The sequence below is a fragment of the Pinus tabuliformis genome, chromosome 6, assembly GCF_031772625.1.
Source record: "Pinus tabuliformis cultivar Carrire ecotype Pingquan chromosome 6, CPIR1, whole genome shotgun sequence".
NCBI lineage: Eukaryota > Viridiplantae > Streptophyta > Pinopsida > Pinales > Pinaceae > Pinus > Pinus tabuliformis.
Window position 1 is genome coordinate 277,441,118 of NC_142292.1, and position 22,650 is coordinate 277,463,767.

The window sequence follows — 22,650 nt, forward strand, 5'->3', positions numbered from 1 at the left end:
CCCATCTCAGCTAGTCATGCCCCCTTGAAACTAGAATTTTCCTTTGTTCTAACATCTTCATTAGTCTTTCAGCCTTAGCTTTTAGGGGACTGTCATTTCTGAGATCAAATTTCCTCCAGTTTCTCCATTTCCCTAAACTATTGTTTTGATCCCAAAAATCCTTAACTTTGGTGAGCTCCTTGGTGTCTGTCTCTACTTTGAGGTCCTCCAAATCCTCCTTTAACAGAATAGGTTCTTGTTGCCATCTATCCTCCCAAAATAAGGCTAAGTCTCCCTCTCTAATTTCCCAGAAGCTGTTATCTTGAATTATGCCTCTATTTTCCCAAGCTTTATTCCAAATATATGATCCTCTTATATTACCATCCATCCTTATGCGGTCATTATCTAGCCAAGAGCTTGCATATTTTTCTTTCCAAATGATAGCCCAATGTGCCTCTGGTTCTTTTATCCATCGCCACCATAATTTTGCCCCTAAAACCTTTCTTAGAATCTCAATATCCTCCAATCCAAGACCCCCATGGTTTTTGGGTTTACAGATTTTTTCCCAGGCAACTAAGGCCCATTTCTTCTTTTCTTCCCCCTTGCCCCATAGAAAGTCTCTTTGTATGTTTCTCATTTGATGCATGATTCCTTTAGGAGTAGGGATGGCTGAAAGCATAAAGACTGGGATTGATTGTAGTACAACCTTTGTGAGGACCAACCTGCTACCCAAGTTTAAAGATCTCATAGTTTGTTTCCTGGTTTTGTCTTGTAATTTATTAATTATCGGCTCCCAGATTCTCTTGTGTAACGGTTTAGCAGTTAGAGGAACTCCCAAATAATTTGAGGGGAGAGATTCTCTTTGAAAGCACAGAATTCTAGATATGTTCCTCTGAATAGCAATGTTAGTATTGAAGAAAAAAATCTTAGATTTGGAAAGATTTACTTCCATACCTAAAGCCATGGCAAAGTCATTGAGGATTTGTTTATAAGCAAGAGCTTCTTTGACTGTAGGGATTCCTTGCAGCATGGTGTCATCCACAAATTGTTGATGAGTCAAGGCTTGTCCATTTTCCGAGAGTTGGAGACCCTTGATTTTACCAACTTCTTTTCCATTCTTGATAGACCTACCGAGTCCTTCAATCATGAGGATGAAGAGAAAGGGAGAGAGTAGGTCACCCTGCCTAAGGCCTCTAGAAGGAATGAAAGTCTTCGAAGGAGAACCCTTGATCAAAATTGAAAAACTGGAAGAAGTGACCAAAGCCATGATCCATCTTACCCAATTGTGGTCAAACCCGAAAGCAATAAGAACTTTCCTGATATAGATCCAGTTTAGCTTATCATAAGCTTTGGCTATGTCCAGTTGCATGATCATTCCAGCCTTTCTTTTGCTAGTAAGAGAATGCACCACTTCATGTGCTTGAATGATGTTATTAAGAATTTTCCTTCCTTCCACATATCCAGATTGTTCCCCCGAAACTAGTGAAGGAAGGAGGGGTTTGAGTCTATTTGCTACAACTTTAGATATTATCTTGTAAACCACATTGCACAAAGCTATAGGTCTAAACCTATCAGGGGTTTGAGCCAAATCTTGTTTAGGGATCAGGGCAATAAAAGAGGTGTTCAGAGCCTTCAAAATGGTTATGTTCATTCTGGAATCTTCTACAACTTGCAGAATGTCCTGTTTGACAATATTCCAACAAGATTTGAAGAAGTCAACATTGAAACCATCCGGGCCTGGCGCCTTACCATTCTGCATTTCTTTGAGTACTCCACTAACTTCCTCTTCAGTCACTGGCCTGTAAAGGTTGACATTATCCTCTTTGGAAACCATCCTAGGTATATGCTTAGTGAAGTCCCGGATGTGGAGTTCTCTATCATAACAGGTTTCCTTTGCTATGTTTCGAAAGTGCTGAACTAGAACTGCTTCTATTTCTTCATGAGAATTGAGAAGATTTCCTCTTTCATCCTTGATCAAAGAAATTCTATTATGAGCTCTGTTTTCTATGGTGGATTTGTGGAAAAATCTAGTATTATGTTCACCTTCTTTTAGCCACTGAACTCTAGATTTTTGTCTCCAAAATATTTCCTCTTGTTTGCATAAATTCTCCCAGTTTTGATGATATTTGGTGGCTTGATCACTTCTGACTTTGTCATGTCCCTCCGTGATAAGGGCTTGGTTGAGTTCCTGCATTTTACCTTCAATAGTTTTTTTCTCTTCAAAGATATTGCCAAATTCATTCTTGTTCCAATCTTTAAGCCGGAGCTTGATGTGTTTTAGTCTTTTCTGAAGAAGGAACATTCTGGTGCCCTGAATGTTTAAATCTTCTGACCACCATTTGGCTATGTTGCTGATGAAATCTGGGTGGGAAAGCCAGATGTTCTCAAATTAAAAAGGTCTGTTCCTGGGGGTGCCAATGCCCTGAACCTCCAGTTGTATCGGCCAGTGATCTAAGCCTCCAAAGGGGAGCATTCTTGCTACCATTTCCTTGTAATTGAACATAATATCATCTGAGATTATGAATCTGTCTAATTTTGAGGCCACCTGAGACTCTCCTCCTCTTTTATTGTTCCAAGTGAAGATCCCATTACTCGTTACAATGTCCACCAGCTTCATCTTATCGATAAAGGTTTGAAAAGCCAAAGAGTCTTTGCCTAGAACTCTAGTTCCCCCCTTTTTTTCCATAAGTGATTTGATCATGTTGAAATCACCTCCCAAGATCCAGGGTATTCCTGCATGTTTGTCTCTAAGATTCTCCAAAGAGTTTAGAAGCCTAAGTTTTTTGTCCATTCTTTGAGGGCCGTAAACATTTGTTACCATGTAGGTTTCCTTGTCTCCCACAGGTTGAATGACTACAAATAAATAATCCCTAGATGCCTCCACATATATTAAGCCATTTTTTTGTGGATTCCAAAGAGTGAGAATACCACCTGCTGTATTCTCTGCTTTGACTTCCAGAAACTCAAATCTATTGATCCATTTACTATGGATATCTCTTATCTTCTATATGGAACACTTAGTTTCCTAGATGAAAATCATATCCAGAGCTACTTGTTTCATTCTATTATTCAGTAATCTTTGTTTTCTTTTACTACCTAGACCCCTGATATTCCAAGAAGTGAACTTCATAATTAAAGATTAGTAAAGGAGTAATTGGATAGGTCTTTCATCTTACCTGAATCTATCATTAGCTTTCCACATTCCATCAACAACTCATTCTGCTTTTTTCTGCCCCTTTTCTTCCCTGGGTTTCTGGGTGCTAGTCCTGCTTCGTTTTTCATTGTTTTCACTCCTTCGTTGCCTTGCCTATCTTTGTATTTTTGTCTATTCACCCCTTTAGTCTGGGTTTTCCATAAAAACAGCTACTGAACTCTATTGAACTCCTCTGTGGGTAACAAGTCTAACCCTTCTTTGGTTCCTTGATTCAAGAAACCTTCCAAATCTAGGTTCTCTTTCTCAAGAATTTCCTGGAGCTCATGGTCCTCCATTTCCATCTCACTTTGGGTCATTTCCTGGTCCATCCCCTGTTCTACTTCATTCATCATAAATTATTTCTGTTTGTTATTATCTTGTGTTTTTTCCCTATCTTCTACTTTCTCCTCCTCCACTGGACTTCCTTCCTTTGCCTGATCTGTTTCTATAGAACCTTCGTCTACTTCAAGGACGTGAAACATGTTCTGGTTAGCTTGCCCTGCTGATTTACGTGGTTTTGGTCCTCTTTTGCCTCCTTTTCCTTTATGTTTCACCTTGAAGAAGCTTTCTGAATCCTTCATAGTGTCAGTTTTGTTTTTGCTCTCTATTTTATTGAGAGGGCAGTCTCTAAAAAGGTGTCCATGCTCGTGACATTTGCGACATCTGAAGGGGATATGTTCATAATCTACTGTTTGTATCCATTCTTCATCAAAAACCTCCAAAATAACCTTGTCCGGCAGAGCTCCAGAGAGATCCATCTCCACACATATTCTAGCAAAGGAAGTATACTTTCCCCTTCTAGTGGCTTCAGAAACTTTGATAAAGTGACCTAACTTATTCCTTATGGCAGATAGAGATTCCGTTTGCTAGTAATAAAGAGGTAGAGAATAAAGTCTTACCTAAATTAGGACCAATGTAAAAGTTTCGCGTTCCGGTACAAAATTCATAATCCAAGGTCACATATAGAGGCATGCTGCAGCATAAAAGTAGGGCCCTCCTTCAAACACTCTGTCCTTATCTTCAATATTTGCCAATACTACAGTGAAAAAACCCTTAGACCCAAGATGTAGGTCAATGCTGCCTTTTGGTTTCCAGTGGTATTTAATCCACGTTTGTAAGGATTTTTCAGTGGGCCATAAACCCATGAATTTACAAATGATTGCATATGTTTGCATGTGACCCCTGTGCACCTATAGCGCCGGTTCATTTATAATTACCCTGGGAGTTACCGTCGCTTTGGGTTTGCATGGTCCCATGTGTGCTTTGTCTTTTTTTCCTTGCTCCTTGTCTTCTTCCTCATTTTCCATTGCATCATTATGCTTCCTTAACTTAGTTCCCTCTTGTTCTTCTTCACTGTTTCTTTCCCTTCCTTCTAAAGGCTCTCTGTCATTTTCCATTGGTTTTTTTCCCTTGCTGGCCATAGCCTGCTTGTAGGAGGGAGTGGAGCTCCCTCCTTTGCATCCGTCCATGGAGAACGACCTCAGTAACAGTCAGAAACCCTAGTTTTTCATCCTGCTTTGTTCACTGCCTCAAAAGAAGCACTCATTCAAGTAAGAAAACTCAAATTAAAAAAAAAATCCACACACTTAATAAGGGAAAGTCAAACCAAAAAGGTTCCCTATCGACATCTGAAACATGAGAGTATACAACTCAACCATGCTACGTATCGGGACCATTCAGAACAGAAACAACAAACTGATGTTCCAGATTATAGTGATGTAACCTCAATCTAGTCTTATGATGACAAGTCATTCCAAAATTCTAATGATCAGAATATTCCATAGGAGACTAATCTAGGATGGTCTAATCCCCTCTCAGTGTGACAATTTTGTTTGTCACTTAGAATATCATATCAACTTGTATCGACGAAGATGACTGTTGTTAGCTTAATTTATTGTGTAAATTAAGGCATGTATTTTACTATCAATGCAGGTTGGTAATCTTAGAAGCAAACCACAATTTATGGATTTTTGGATAAGGACTAATATAGAAAGTAGTTATAAGAATGGAAATACATATTATAAATATAAATCACTCTTCACAACTTAAGCAAAAACATTTAAATCTATTTCATAAAAGCATACATGATTGGTCAATGAAATTAAACTATTTTAGAAAAACAAGGAAGAGGCTCTTTTTAAAGAGACCTCGTTGTCCTTCCTCAATATTTCTATAATGACATTACCAATATCTAAGTAAGCATAAGAGAATGTAATGAAACCATAAGAATTTAATCTAAGAAAACTTGAAAGAAGTGAATCTTGTTCAATCTTAGTCCTAGCTCACGGAGAAGAGGCTCTTTTCTAAGAGACCTGGTTGTCCTTCGACATTCAAGCTAATTACTAAAAGGAAGCAATATTCACTTAACACATTCCATAAAATGAATTCACATTAAATATATTTACAACAAATAAATATAATAAACATGGAAAATTAAACTAACATATGCATAAATATGAACGTCGTACAACAAAGTGTACTTAGCTTGGTATGGGGGCCCTCCAACCTTGCTGGTACACTGTTAAAATACTAAGCTACAACAACTCATTCACTCCAAAAAACACAAAGAAATCATGAAACAAAAGCGCAGTCTTCAATTATCTCAAAATAATAATCTTCAAGTTTTTCTACATGTTCTAACTATGATTGCATCTCTTTAAATAGGAAAAATAATAACCATATAAGCTAAAACATATGAAAAACCATAATTAATTTTAGCCCACTTCATCAGGTCAAATCTATCCATCAGTTACAAGAAATCTGGAAAATTTCAAAAAAATCCTAAAATTGCCCCTTTTTAATAGGGATTTCTGGGTGACATGTCAAGTTTGACCAGCGTTGACCAGGCGTGTAATTGATCATTTTGACCGAACCAATAGATGCTCGTCCATATGTGGTTCCTAATCTTTCCAAATATGTATTTGTTTTGTGCTCAAGTGTCCTATACATATCACTTTAATGGAGCTATTACGAGAATTTTTAATGCAGTCTAAAATTAATTTTAAAACCCAATTTTTACAAAAAAAATATAAAGTTGAAAAGCTTAATCTAATTACTTGAATATGGAAAATAAGGGTAAAATGAAGCATATGCGAGTGGGATATAGTGTAATATGATGGTAAGTAAGTGGGTTTATGATAAACAAAAATTACCAAAATTGAGGGCCAACATCTCCCCATTGCTTATGTTCAAGCATGTCCTCATGCTTTCTTCCTTTGCTTGGACCTTCTGAATGTTGATGCCCCAGCTAAACCTATACCTGTACCTATAGCCTCCTCTTGTGCAACTAGAAGTAGAATATCAATGCCATCTTGTTCCCCTGCTTTATAGATGGCATCTTTTACCTTTTGTTTTCCATATTTGTATTGCCATAGTTTCTTCTCTTTTAACCATCTATAAGCTTGTTCTGAAATGAGCATGTTTTGAGTTTCAAGCCTTTTGACAAGATTTTCCAATTTCTTGTTCTCTTTGGCCATTTTATTGTTGTTTTCCCTGTACATCTTGTTTTCCTTCTTCAAGTATCTTTCCGTAATTTTACTATCCCTTATCTCATCAGTCAACTTTGTTATTTTCTTCAGATCTTCCTCATTGTGCAATTATTCTCTTACCTCTTTAGCATATTCATGTGATGAATTGGCTTCTATCCAAAGATCCTCAAAATAAGAGCCCTTTTCTATAGGATCTCCCTGAACTTCCTTCTCCAATATTTCTATGATTTCATTGATTTCCTTCGATATGTGTGGATGTTCTTTCTCAACAATCTCATGTTCTGGTTATTTCTCAACAATCTCAAGTTCCGGTTCTTTCTCTTGGTTACTTGGTCCGTCTTGTGATCTCCTTCTTGGTTTCATTGGAATAGACAAAAATGATTTTTCTTTTTCTACCATAACACTATCTTGTTTTTTTTAGATATTTTTCTAGGATATGAAGGTGAATTCATAATGCTTTTTGTAATATGTAGCTGCTCAAGCCTTTCTTCACTCCCTGTTTCATGTTCTTCAAAGTTATTTTTGGCCAAGAACTCCTTCCAAGGTGTCCCTTTGTTCCTCACTTGATATTGAACAAGCTTTTACTCAACCCATAATGGTATTGAGCTTCTGTTTTGTTTTTGGCTCCTTCTATCATTTTAATCAAACTCTTTGAAAAGAAGTAAGGGATGTTGATTTTGCAACCTCCTTTAATATGCTGTAGCAATTTTATATGATAGAGGTAAACTATGTTGTGCCTATTGTCACAAGTGAAATATTTTTGGAAGATTAGAACTAATTCTGACCAAGGCTCCCTGAACCAGTCCCTTTGAATTCCTTTTGATCTATCAAAGGTGCCTTTCCTTTGTTTTTCTAGGAAAAAGGTCCATCCTTTCTCCTTAAAATGCAACCCTTTGTGATATTATTCCCCTTCTAAAGGGAGTTCTAAAGCTTGAGATATAAATGCTGGGTTTATTGATATGGGAAGTTCACCCACCTTGGTTTGCCCATTTTCAAATTTTTTGATGAATTCTTGTGTAATCTTGTCATTATGGCCATTAAATTTCCTAAGGAATTCAAGTAATCCTGCTTGAAACAATTTTTCCACTGCATCTTTGCTCCAATTTTCTAGTTTGAACTCTCTAGGTTCCATTTTTGTTGCCATGTGCTCTATATACCAATTAATATATCCTTGTCTCGTAAATAACCTCATAAAAATATATGACAACAAAATATGCAACAAGAATTTTGGTAAATTTACTTACCAGTTTCCTTTAGCTTTTAAAACAACAAATGAAAACTCTTCAATCTCTGTTTATTCTGCCTCAAATTTTTTATTCTCTCTGAATGAAGAAAAAAAACTATTGTGTAAAGACCCAAAACACACAAAAAATTTTACTGTAAATTTCCTCACTGTCTTTCAATTTGTGTTTTTTTATCTCCTCATTTTGCAAAGTTTACTTGTGCAAAATATGAGAAAGAAATGGAAAATAACTCCTTTGTCTTAAAATATGCATGCTGTAAACATTCACTGTGCAAAACATTTGATGGATTTTGCATGAAGAAATTGTTGTTTGATACCTGCACTAAAAGAGGAACTTGTTTTTTTTTTTTTTCTCGGTAACAAAACTATTCTGATGATGATGATGATGATGATGGTTAACGTCCACTGAGACCAAATTGGTCTATCGGACCTATAATTTAGTTTTTAATTATCTGGCTCCTCGTCTTTCTTGGCGAGATTAGTGCTGTAGCTTTCTTTTTTTTCTCTACGGTCTTCCAACTTCCTTTATCTTGCATCTCCTTCATCTCTTCTGGTACTTGGGACATTGGTGTCTTAACTTCGCGATCCATTGTGTTCGTCCTTTTGAAGGTAGTCGGAGAAGAAGTTTGGTCTAGGAGATTTGCTTCGTTGTTAAATGAAGATTTATTTTGTGCAGTATTCGAATCCTCATAACTGTTGATGCTTGAGAGGTTGTCGAGTTCACATTTTGGTTGTTGGGCGGGGCTTTCTCCCTGCTTGTCTTGAGAGTTGCTTATTTCTTGCCCGATTTCTTGTGATTCAGAGTTTTCTCTAAAGCATTCTTCTTTGATGACAGTGTAATGTTCTTTTTGTGCTCCTTCCCACCATGTAGATCTGTGGTGGTTTTTTCTAGCAGAGTTTTTCTCGGAGGCTTTTGGGCAATTTTTGGCTAGGTGGCCTGTCTCAAAGCAGGATCGACATCTGAAGAGGACACTTTCATAATCGAGTTTCTGGTTCCACACATAGTCTTTACTTGTTAGGTTTATTTCAGCTGGGAATCCGGCATTGAAGTCCATTTCCACACAGATGCGTGCATAGGTGGTTCTGGCATATTCCTCTATTTCTGGGGACCTGCAGTAAAATTCCCCAATTGCATTTCCAATGGCTTTTAGCGAGGAGAGATTCCAGAGTACAAAATACAGAGTACAAAATACATCAGGTTAGACCCGTTTGCTCTTGTCCATACCTAGACAAAACAGAGACAACACTATGATTGTCCATCGACACATAAGCCCGCACAGGGGATACACAAAAACTAACACCAGAGACAACACTAACAACAATGACACGAAAGGACTATTCAGGTCGTCCCGCGCAGGGGAGATACAAAAAAACCATCTGCTTGGACATTCTGAGAGCAAAAACATAGAATGAAACACAAACAAACCAGGAGACGGCAGCGTGCTTGCGCCCAAGTGAAGCAGGGGCACCGGCGAGTTAATCACTCTCATCCAGTTTCTCCTCCACAATTGGGCACCAGCCATAGTAATCCGGTTCAGCCTGAGAAGGCGAGGCCACTTCTGCTTCTCCCACGGTGGCTGCTGGAGCATTCTGCGAGTGCTTGGTAGCATCTTCAATCTTTGCCCGGCTCTTGTCTTCCTGCTCCATCTCCGCAGTCGGAGCATGGTCTGCATCTTCCTCATGTTCCTGCGTCCTCTGCTCCTGAGTATCCATGGGGTCATCCGCCTCCGGAGGGGTTTCAATGAACATAATGGAGACATGAGCACTAATTCTCGGATTTGCGGTGGAGCTGGTGAAGTTGAAAATCGTGGAACCGAATGCTGGCAAGGAGGCCGAGCTAGAAGCCTCAACATCCACATGATGGCCTGAGAGCAGGGGAGCGGCTCCAATCGAGCTGACGAGATTAGTGGCAGCAGTGCCTCACTTCATTCCTCACAGGCCTGCTCGAGCCCCCGCCTCTGGAGGGACCACGACGGCTCAACATTCTTTGTCTGGGCTTCACCATATTGCCTTGAGCCTCCCTGCCAACTGAAAGATGAGCCGAACCGTCACAAACCAGAACCAGCACCGTAAAATGCTCCACCGCCTGAGAGGGAACCGCTCCAACACCAGAGAGGCTAGTCCAGTTCTGAATGTCCATAATTCCTTGCGCCCTGCCAGATATAAGCTCTCCAACATTACCAACCCGCCTCGAATTTCCCTTTGCCATTACTACATCGGTGCTTTGGGAATTCCTATCTGCAATTCCCCGTCCCTTCGAATTAAATCCGGAGTGTGCCATCCTCCATCCTTTTGCATGGAAGGCCATGTGATGCCCATGGAGCGGCATGTGGCTGGCTTCCTTTACCTGTCCTATCACTCCGTGTTAATGATTTCTCTCCCTGTTAGTCATATAGTTCAATTAAAACTACTTTCCTATAATTTCGAGAAATTGTTGACCCTTACAATTGGTAGAGGATTTTAATAACAAAATAATTCCAGAACTGAAGTCTCATATGACACATTTCAAAAAAATGTGAAGTTCGATTCTCCAAATCATTTTTCTTTTAATTGTTGAGGGAACTGATGTTTACCTTCATTGGGAGTTCACTGCGTAATTCAAGGGATTCTCTGCGTAATTTGTGGCTTAGGTTGGAGATGGTGCAAAATATTCTTCAAAACACTGTTAAACTCCTCTTCAACTCTCCACGTTGTTCAGTGTTTTCTTTATTTCTCTGTGCCTTTCTTATTCCTCTGTGCTTCCCTTGTTTCCTACACAACATAGGGTTTTACACTGATCTTTTCACAATTTCCACAGCTCAATGATTTCTCTATGGATCAGAGTTTATGAATTTTTTTTACAACGTATTCTCTATGGCCAGGAGTAGCTCTTCTCTACGGCTCAGGAGTGTTCCTCTACATCTCAGGACTGTGTGAATTCACTGTGTTTCGGAGTTGAATGAGCGATGATGACCACAAAGCATTCCTTTGAAAATTTGATCGTTTTCGAATTGTCCCTTTGATGTCGACTTTCAATGCTGCCACAACATGATTTATGACTCTGTACTTGTTTGACATTTGTTTAATTAGGACCTTAGGTTATGATTTACGTTTTATGCACTATACTCATTCCTTCAACGCATGCCTTCAATGCATTTTGTATACTCATACCATACTCTTATCCATTATGTGCACCTTTGCTTGTTGTTTTTTTTATCATTGTCTTTTGTCCTTTATTTATCATATGCACTCATGTATTTTTAAAATGGCCATAGTTTTAGGTCATTTTAAACCAAATATATTTTTAATGATACTAACGATTTGATTTTGATTTTGTAGATACATAAGCTAATCTTTCTTGGTGGTATAGACAAATCAAAAGGGAGGAGATGTGGTCAACAAGATTAGTCAAAATTTGTAAATGATATGGTTGATATATGAATGTATGGTAGAATAATGAATGAATAAATGTGTAGGGTAATGATATAATGTATATAGATAGTTGAGATGTGAATGTATGGTGGAGAAATGTGTAGGGTAGTGATATAATGTATATGGCTATGAATTTTCAGATTCAAGTTTTTAGACTAAATTATCAATCTTAGGAATTTTTTTCAAAATCAAAGGTTTTAAAAGAAATATAAACCTACAATACTTTCCTTTTGATAGCTCATTTCTTTTATCATCACTTGACTTTTCAAAATGAATTCTTGTCAATACTGGATTGTAGATAGATGTTTGTAGTTGCTTTAAATCCCTTTGATGTTTGTTGATGAGGATGTTTCAGGTCCCTTACTGATAAACAATTGCTTGATATCAAACCATTGCATGGTTTGTTGATTTATTATGAATCTTCCCCCCTTGTTGATCTTGAGACTTGTCCTCAAGTCTTTTGAATTTTGGAGAATGATCCTGTAAAAAATAAAAATGGAAAGAAAAACATGAAAGAGAATTCATATTGGCCAAACATGTTGGTTTTCCGATATGAATTCGAGTTTGTATTGTGCCAGTATCCTAGATTTTCACAACCAAACTCTTTTATTATTTTTTAACTTTTTATTTTTGTTTTTCTGGAAGTAGGGAAGGCATATTGCTATGCTTTTCTAGTACTTCTATATCATTGTATTCTCAAAGTGTTTTCAAAAAGTCTTCTCCATTTACAGGCTTATGATAAAATTTTAATCTATGACCATTAACTAGAAAGAATTTGCTATTTCATCAATTGTCTTTATCCTTACTGCTCCATTGTCAAAGATTTCTTCTATTTCATATGGCTCAAGACAATGAGTAGTAAACTTTGCTTTGAGATATTTGAACTTAGAGATGAAAAGTAGTGCCCAGTTTCATTTATGAAAGATTTCATTTTTAATGAATTTGTCATGCCATTTGATTCTCTGCTGTTGAAATAGAGATGTATGTTCTATAGCTTGTTTTTTGATCTCATCTAGTTCATTGAGTTGCGTTATTCTCTATTGTTGTGATTCTATCAGGTCCAATCCCAATTTTGCTGTAAGTTTATACGTAGGGATCTCAAATTAAATTGGAAACAAGACTTGTTTTCAATAAACAAGCTGATAGGGGCTAAATCTAGTAGTATTTTTCCATGTTATCCTATAAGATCATAGTGCTTCATTCAAATTCTATGACCAATATTTTCTATGCATGTTCACTGTCTTTGTCATGATGTTCTTAAGTACTTTGTTTGTTGATTCAACTTGTCCATTCGCCTGTGGGTGGTATGGAGTTGATTTCCTATGCTTGATCTTGTATTTCTCTGTTAGGTCTCGAACAAGCTTGGAGGTGAATTGTGTCCCTTGATCTGTGACAATCTGCCTTGGAACTCCATATCTTACAAATATTTCTTGATAAAGAAAATAAACTACTGCAGTTTCTATTGCTTTTCTCATTGCTTTAGCCTCCACCCATTTTTTTACGTAGTCAGTACATACTAGGATGTACTTCTTACCATTTGATGGTGGGTTGATAGGACCCACAAAGTCAAGAGCCCATTGTTCAAATGGCTCTATGAGTACTTGCGGTTTCAATGGAATTTCATCTAAAACTATAGGTCTACCTATTCTTTGGTAGCTATCACATCTTTTAGCATAAGTCTTTAAATCTCTGAATAGTGATGGCCAATAGTAGCCCTAATTTAAGACCTTGTATGCTGTCCTCTTCCCTGCAAAATGACCACCACATGGTTCGTCATGACATGATTTTAGAATATCAATAATTTCATCTTCTCTTATACATTTCCTAATTAAAAGATCAGGTCCAGTATAGAAAAGATCTCCATTAATCCAAGTGTATCTTGCACTGTCTCTAATTATTTTCTTTTTATGCTTGCTAGTGAAATGAGATGGTAATATTCCAGATGATATATAATTAGCTATATCTGAAAACCATGGGGTTTTACTTGTTATACAAAATAGATGCTCATCAGGAAAGTTATCTAACATAGATATAAGATCGTTAGAAGAATGAAGTCTTGATAGAAAATCTACTAGTTGGTTATCTCTTCCTGGTCGATCTAAAACAATGATATTAAATTCTTGCATTAATAACAACCATCTAGTAAGGTTGCCATTAGTAATTTTTTTTTTCATTAAATATTTAATGGTTGAATGATTTGTGTGGACAAATACATGATAATCTATTATATAATTCCTAAATTTATTGATGACATGGACAACAACTAGCATTTCTTTTTCAGTTACTATGTAGTTTAATTCTGCCAGAGTTAAATTTTGCTTATGAAATAAATGGCACAGTTAAAATGATTTTCTTTTTGTCCTAGAGATTCTCCTATTGATGTGTCTGATGCATCAATAAATATATGGAATGGCAATGACCAATTTGGTCATCTGAGAATGGTGCTATAGATAATTTATCTTTCAATTTTTCATATGCATTTTGACAATTTGTAGTCCATTGAAACTCAATGTCTTTTGCAAGTAGTTTGAACAAGGGCAAAGCTATCTTACTGAAGTTTTCAATGAATCTTCTGTAGTATCCTGTATATCCCAAGAAACTTCTTAATTCTTTGTGTTTTTGGTGGAATTAAGTTTACAATGACTAGTATTTTTGCTAGGTCTACCTTAATTTCAAAAGAAAAAATGTGGTGTCCCAACACTATCCCTTCAGTTAGCATCATAAAAAAAAATTGTTGCTGAGGGATAAGTTTGTCTCTATACATATTTTTATAACTTTTTCAAGATTATTTAAACAATCACCAAATGCATTTCCATAAACAGTAAAATCATCCATGTAAACTTCAACACATTCATGTATAATATTTGCAAAGATAGCTAAGACTGCTCTTTGAAATGTAGCAGGTGCATTACATAGTCCAAAAAGCTGAACATTCTAAGCATATGTACCCAAAGAACAAGTAAATGTGGTTTTATCCTGATCCTCTAATGCTATCTTGATCTGATTGTATCCACTAAATCCATCAAGAAAGGAAAAGAACTTTTTCCCTGCTAATGAGTCTAGTACTTGATCAATGAATGGTAGTGGGAAATGATCTTTCAATGTTGCTTTGTTCAGTTCCCTATAGTCTACACATATTCTCCATTTGCCATTTTTCTTTGGTACCACAACTAAAGGAGAAACCCATTGACTATCAGAGATAGGGTAGATAAATCCTACTTGTAATAGTTTATGCAATTCTTCTTTCACTATCTCTTTCATCATTGGATTCATTCTTCTTTGTGGTTGTCTTACTGGCTTGATTGTTTCATCTGTGTAAATGTGATGGATACATGTTTTTGGGTGGATTCCTTGCATGTATATATAGTCCCAGGAAAAATATTTTAAATATTTTTGTAATAATGCAATTACCTGTTGTTCTTGTGATGATTGTAGATTTTTACCAATATTTAGATTCTTTCTCGGATTGATTTCAACAATTTTTCTTTGAGAATTGGTAATTAAGTTTATAGGAAAAATTCTTTCAAATGAATTCTGCAATGATTGAATAGTAAAATTTTAGGAAAACATCGATTTAAAAGATGATTTGCAGCTTCATATTGTGTTATTCGTAATTGTTCAGAAATATCAGGTTCTGAGATAAAAAGGTCTATTAAATCCTCATTTTATTCCTCTTCTATAAAATTAAAGGCTTAATTAATGCTTAAAATAGGTTGAGTATTCTCTTGTTCATCATCAAGCCATGAAAGTAAAGAAGGAGATTGAGCAGGAGGATAGAGTGTAATGTGTTTCCTTTCATCTCCATGTGCTATGATCATGCTTCCTGATCTGCATCTAATGAAGGCATCCGCTATGGCTAACCATGGTCTGGCAAGAATTAAAGGATGGCCTCCTAGATTTGTTTTTGGTTGCAAGATCAAAAAATCTACAGGATATTCCCATGAATCCAAAGAAACAATGATGTCCTCAAGTATTCCTCACGGTACAACTTTAGATCTATCTGCTAGTTCTAAAATTGTAGTACTAGGTTAGATATTTGGCAATTTTAAATACTTCATAGTTTCTATTATCATGACATTTATAGGAGCTCTTATATCAATTAAAGTTTTAGGAACAAAAAAGTTATTGATTGACATGATTGCCATGAGTTGAGATGCTTATTAAAAGATATGGACATTGTTGGAGAAGAAATGGCTTTTTCCCAATGAAATTGAACACTCTCAAATCCTGTTGCAGCTGCACGAGCCCTTCCCTCATGCCACAAATGACCAACAATAGTATGTAAAAAAGGGGGGGATACCAAGCTTTGGCGTTGTTGCTCCGGGGAGGGCCTATCGAGCATAAAAACCATCTCTTTCTCACTCGCTATTCCATCCCACTTTTCTATGTCAGTCATATTAGATTGTAAAGGTAAGGTTTTGAATTTAAGTAAGTATAAAGACCTTACTCATAAGACTGAAGCTAATTCAAGTAAGTAAGCAAGACCTGAAGTCTATCACCATTACCATACCCGTAGAGCTATGGAAGGCACCCTCTGTGCATTGATTTGGCCAATCTAGCATCATTAAGTAATATGGGGCTATCCCAAGATCAATATATTTTTCAATTGCTATTTTTGTAGACATGAGACTAGCTAATTTGCCAATGACTTGGATTGTGGGTGGATCTCTTTTCTTTCTGCTAGTTTTCTTAATGCATAATTCCTTTATTGTTTTTGTATAAATTGGAATTTCTTTAATGGCTTGCAACAAAGGAATTTTGACATAAACATTCTTTAATTCATCTATAATATCAAATTTAGGAAGAGAAATTGATGGTTTATGATCCACTAACCTTTCTGGGAAAGGTGGTGTTTGAGTCATAATAGTTTTATTTTTCTGAATTTGATTCCTTGGACTAGATTTTCACACTATTCTCCTTCTTCAATTTGTTCTTCTATGATTGGTGGAGAATATTTTGGTATTACTTTTCCAGACCTCAAGTGAATATCTTGAATAGGAAGAATAGAATATTTAGGAGGTAATGTTGTTTCCTCCATATTATATGCTGACCTTTCTACTCTATTACTCGAATTTGTTACTGGTTGAACTGGTAATTGAGTTGGTTTGGGTGATTGTTGATTAGAAGGCAATTGAAGCTGCTAAGGCTGAGTTAGTGCATGCATTGGTTGTTGTGTAAATGGATTTGATTGAGTGGATTACTGGAATTGATGATATGGGAATGATTGTTGAGGAAATGGTTGTTGATATGATTGATAAGATTGATATTGTTGAGAGTAAAATTGTTGAGGAAGTTGGGCTCCATAAGCATATCCTCGCCAACTTTGTGAAGGTTGGTTTTGGTTTTGCTAAGGAGGCAAAGCCTACCATGGCATAGGAGTGTTCCATGAATTTTGATATTGAAAATTTTGGGGAATTTGTTGAGGAAACTATTGAGATGTACCTGCAAAACGTGGTTTCCAAGCTATTATTGGTGTCATATAATAAAATCCTTGAGCTTCTTCTAATTGACATGCTTGCAACTCTTTTAATGTTGGACAATCGTCTGTAATATGATTTTCTGTACATAGTCCACACCATGTATATTATCCAAAGGACATTCTCGTAAAAGATGCTTCTTCCTACACTTAGGGAAACAGATTGACATTTTTTGTTATTCTTCTTGTTGTTTCTTCTTTTCTTTTAATACATTAAATTGTGTTCCTAAGGTACTCAAAATATATGTTTTAAAGTCTTCTAACAAACTCCCTATTTCTGCTCTTGTCACTCCTCCTGTTGCTGATTTAGAAGCTCTAGAAGTTACATCTCTTTTTCTTGTTTTGGTTCTACCTCTGGAGTACTTTTGACATAATTCAACAATATCATCAAATGGTAAGTATGAAATGTCTCCTTTACCCATCACATTGAGAATGTCAAGATATTCATCTCGTATTCCTTTGAGAAAAATTGTTTTAATGGTATCAGGATTTAGAGAATGTTGTTTGGATTTTTGCAGGTTGTAAAGGAATCGTTCTAAATATTCTTCCAAATTATCTTCTTATTGTTGAGGCATTCTAAAAGTATCTTCTTTTGAATCTATAGGCCTATAATAGGCGTGATATTTCTTAAGAAATTTTTTCTTCACTTCTTCCCAAGAAGTAATAGAGTGTTCTCGTAATCCCATAAACCATTTTAATGCAACTGCTTTAAGAGTAGCAGGAAAAATATGAAGCTTATGTGTATCATCAGTGTAACCATAAGTTATACATAAGATATCAAATTCGAACATGAATGAATCATGATCTTCAGAAGACATTCCATAGAAATTTGGTAAAACTGAAGGTGGAATATTCCTCATGTTTACTTCTTCACCTAGAATTGCTCTAGTATCTACAATTGGAAATCCAAAGGTAGTCTCTTCATAATTTTCTTCATCTTGTCTTCTCTTATGATCATATTCTCTTTTGATATCTTCTTCTCTTTTCCTTCCTTCTTCTCTTCTTGCTTCTTCTTCGTTGCTATTCTTTTTGTTGCTTTTCATATTATAACCTTTGTTCTGGAGTGAGGATGGTAGATCCTTTCCCTTCTTCTACTATATCTTTTTCAAATGTTTCAATATCAATTTGAGATTCAACTTGTTCTATGTGTTCAAAGATAGGTTGATCAATTTGTTCAAGAAGAGGCTGATCAATTGATTTTCTTGTTTCTCTTTGTTTTCCTATGGAAGGTATTTTTGTTTGTTTTTGTCTTCTTTTCACTTCATAAGCTAAAAAAGTTTGTCTTTCAACAAGAGTTAACCTTTGTCCTGAAAGTTGTTTTTCCTCTAATTGTTCCAAATTTGTTTTTCTAGAAATTGGTGTAGTTAATTTTAATGGAGGTAGACCTGCTTCTACCAATGGTTTAGTGGTTGGGGGGTCCTGTTTTATGTATCTACCTTTTTCATCTCTATATCTAGGTATAAATAACCATAATGAAAAATCCTATCTTTTTTTTTTTTTGATGTTTCCTGAATGATATTCCTAATTAGTTATATCCAAAATATGCTTCCCTGAAAATGATGCCAAAAATGTCATCTCAATTTATTGTGTAAATTAAGACATGTATTTTACTATAAATCCAGGTTGGCAATATTAGAAACAAACCATAATTTATAGATTTTTTTGATAAGAACTAATATATAAATTAGTTATAAGAATGGAAATACATATTATAAATTTAAATCACTCTTCACAACTTAAGCAAAAACATTTAAATCTATTTCATAGAAGCATACATGATTGGTCAATGAAATTAGACTATTTTAGAAAAACAAGGAAGAGGCACTTTTTAAAGAGACCTCGTTGTCCTTCCTCAATATTTCTATAATGAAATTTCCAATATCTAAGTAAGCATAAGAGAATGTAATGAAAACATAAGAATTTAATCTAAGAAAGCTTGAAAGAAGTGAATCTTGTTCAATCTTAGTCCTCGCTCACGGAGAAGAGACTCTTTTATAAGAGACCTGGTTGTCCTTCCACATGCAAACTAATTAATAAAAGGAAGGAATATTCACTTAACACATGCCATAAAATGAATTCACATTAAATATATTTACAAATATTTACAACAAATAAATATAATAAACATGGGGAATTAAACTAACATATGCACAAATATGAACATCATACAACAAAGTGTACTTAGCTTGGTATGAGGGCCCTCCAACCTTGCTGGTACATTGTTAAAATACTCAGCTACAATGACTCATTCACACGAGCAAACAAAAATAAATCATGAAGCAAAATCTCTGTCTTCAATTATCTCAAAATAATAATCTTCAAGTTTTTCTACATGTTCTAACTATGAATGCCTCTCTTTAAATAGGAAAAATAATAACCATATAAGCTAGAAAGTCTGAAACAATCATCATTAATGTTATTCCACTTCATCAGGTCGAAGCTATCCATCAGTTACAAGAAATCTGGAAAAATTCCAAAAAATCCTAAAACTGTCCCTTTTTAATAGGGATTTATGGGTGACAGGTCAAGTTTGACCAACGTTGACGAGGCATGTAATTGCTCATTTTGATCGAACCAATAGATGTTCATCACTCTATGGTTCCTAATCTTTCCAAATATGTATTTAGCTTGCACCCAGGTGTCCTTCACATATCACTTTAATGGAGCTATTATGGGAAGTTTTAATGCAGTCTAAAATTAATTTTAAAACCCAATTTTTACAAAAAATATCTAAAAAATTGAAAAACTTAATCTAATTACCTGAATATGAAAAATAAGGGTAAAATGAAGCACATGTGAGTGGAATAGAGTGGAATATTATGGTAAGTAAGTGGGTTTATGATAAACAAAAATGACCAAAATTGAGGGCCAACAACTGTTCTAAGATGAGAAGACATTTGAATCTGAAAAAGGGATCAAGCCTTTTTCATTGACAAAATTTGAGGACAAAGATTTTTGAGGAGGAAGGCAATATTATGAATAAATATATAGGAAATAATGTAAATGATAATAATCATAAATAATGATTAATTAATTAGTAATTAGGTTGAAGAGTCATGTCTAAATGAGACATGACTCTCCATGAACAGGCACCTGCATAGTATATAAGAAGACCGATCACTCTCATTGTATCATCATTCTCATTCATATATTTAATATATAATATTTGTATCCTCATGGATATCTTTATATTTCAAGTATTTTGGAGTAATTAATCTGAAGAATGAACTTTGTTCGCTTCATTGGAATATCCACGAAAATTAATGAATCATATCAGTATCATAGTATGTTTCTTTTGTATATTATGGGGATTTGCAGGGGGGTCTAGATCAACTAAGCCGAAAGTCATAAACCCCCAGCCATGGTTAACAAATTTGTTAATAACTCTCAAGATAATGTAAAGGACAGGTTTACATGGTTAAAAGCACAAGTCACAGATATAAACCGTAATGTAAGCATCCTCATGTTAGCCTTGACCAATAAGCTTGCAGGTTTTAACCATGTATAGAAATTACACAATGGCGAGAAACAAAAAATAAATACACAAATATTTTCCCCTGGATCCACCGGGACTACCAGATTCATTTTTTACTGTGTTCCTTTCAATGTTATAATACATATATATACATGTCGAAGCATTCATAAACCCCAATCCATTAACCCCGGCTTAGAACATAATTGTAGTTCCCTTGACCGAATCTATAACATACCATGGTCATAAAATGATCATGCCCAAAACCATGTGCAAAACCCATGCACAAAACCATAGGTAGGGTCGTCCACCTAATATAGGGTCCAAAAGAAAAATTCCTAGGGCACTGCCTTGGACCCCATCCCATGTAGGGGGGATAATGCCCCCTTGAAACCCCCCAATAGGGGGGACTGCACCCGATTCAACTAACAAGGACTCCTATCATCCCCCATGGATGCCACTAGTCATGGAAAGAATATAAAACACACCCAACATTCTCCCACTTGTTTTTTTATTTTCCACATAGGGGGTCACATGAGAGCTTAGTCATTGATCCCTGCAATGCTCATTGTTTATCTACACCAAGAAAAATTCTCAGTGCTCATAGACTACATCAATGCATCTACAACATTATTCAAAGTGTCCAGCTTTAATAGTAACACCTTTTTTTCTTCAACCATATCCCTCACAAAGTGATATTGAACATCAATGCACTTTGTCTTTGAATGATAAGTAGGGTTCTTCGCCAATAAAATTGCGCTTTGGTTGTCACAATCTATCCTTATAGCTTGTCTTACTAGCCCCATACTTGAACACAATATCTACAACCAAACTTCTTCCTTTCTTGCATGAGTGGCTACCATGTGTTCTGCCTCTAGTTGAAAGTGCCACTACAGACTGTTTCTTGCTCATCCAACTAACTACACCTCCAAATAGGTTAAACACATACCAACTTGTAGATATTCTTTGATCTAGATCTCCAACCCAGTCTGCATCAACAAAGCCATGGATATCCAAAACACTGTCCAATCCTTGTCTTCCTTGATAGCACAAATCATAATCAATACTCCCATTGCATGTGCAATGTCTGGTCTAGTATAGACCATTGCATACATCATGATACTTACTACACTTGCATATGGAACATGGGACATGTCCTCTTCCTCTTCTTGTGTCTTGGTACATTGTTCAACAGATAAATTTACACCTACAGGAATAGGAACCTTCACCAGTTTATTATCCTGAATATTAAACCTCTATATTATTGTCTCAACATACTTCCTTTGGTTTAACCAAAGCTTCCTCTTTGCCTAATATCGTTTAATTTCCATGCCTAAAATATAGCTTGCAGCACCAAGATCATTCATGTCAAATTTGGAGGATAATTGGGTCTTCAAATCCTGGAATATAATTTCTTTATCATTTCCAATCAGTATCATATCATCCACATACAAGACTAGATAAATAACACAATCACCATTTAATTTAAAATACACACAGTGATTCAATTTGCTTATGATAAAGCTAAGTCCCTGTATATATGTATTGTTGCGGGTGAGATCACCCTAGGGTCTTGGGCTGAAAACCCTAACAGAGAAGATGGAAAACAACAACAAGAAATGCTCAGGCAAACAACCTAAATGCTTATTCTACTGAACTTTCAGAGTGTCCTTAACCAGAGGTCCTACATTTTAGTAGATCCCATAGGGTGAAAACCCTTATCTTCTCTTGATGTCTTTAAAACCTGAAAATTATTCAAGTGAAACATATACAACAATAGAAACATAAAGCATGTTCATGATATTAACTTTAGATAATATAAATGAATGAATAATTACGCATCAATATAAGATTAATGAACGAATTACAACATAAATCAATGCATAAACATGTTTAATATTAGGAAATAAAAAACATTTGTTTATTGAATTAAGCTACAAGTAAGGTGGAGAAATGCGACCTGAGTCCTTCTCCGGCTCCAACCGGAACTGTCCTCTGGATCTGTCCTTTCCCGACCTCAGCAATCTTCCTCCATCACCAACACAAGGTTATCTCAAGAAAGATGAAGGATATCTCCAACAAGGAAACAAGGGTTTCTTGAAACTTTGGGGAGTGAAAGAGGCACAAGGATTTCATCAGACTTGATCAGGGATAATCTCACTATAGTATCAATATCTCATATCTTCTCCTTGAAGGCCTTTCCATGGAAGTTTATTTATACTTCTCCAAATTAGTTTTTTCAGTTGGGAAATAGTTGGGCCACGGGCTATAGGAGGTGAGTAACAAGTAAAACCCGTGAAGTCCACCCAAAATTAAGAAAATTTATCTTTTTAAAGTGTTTTAACACATGTACACGAGTTGGGTATATGCTGACCTGCATGTACACAC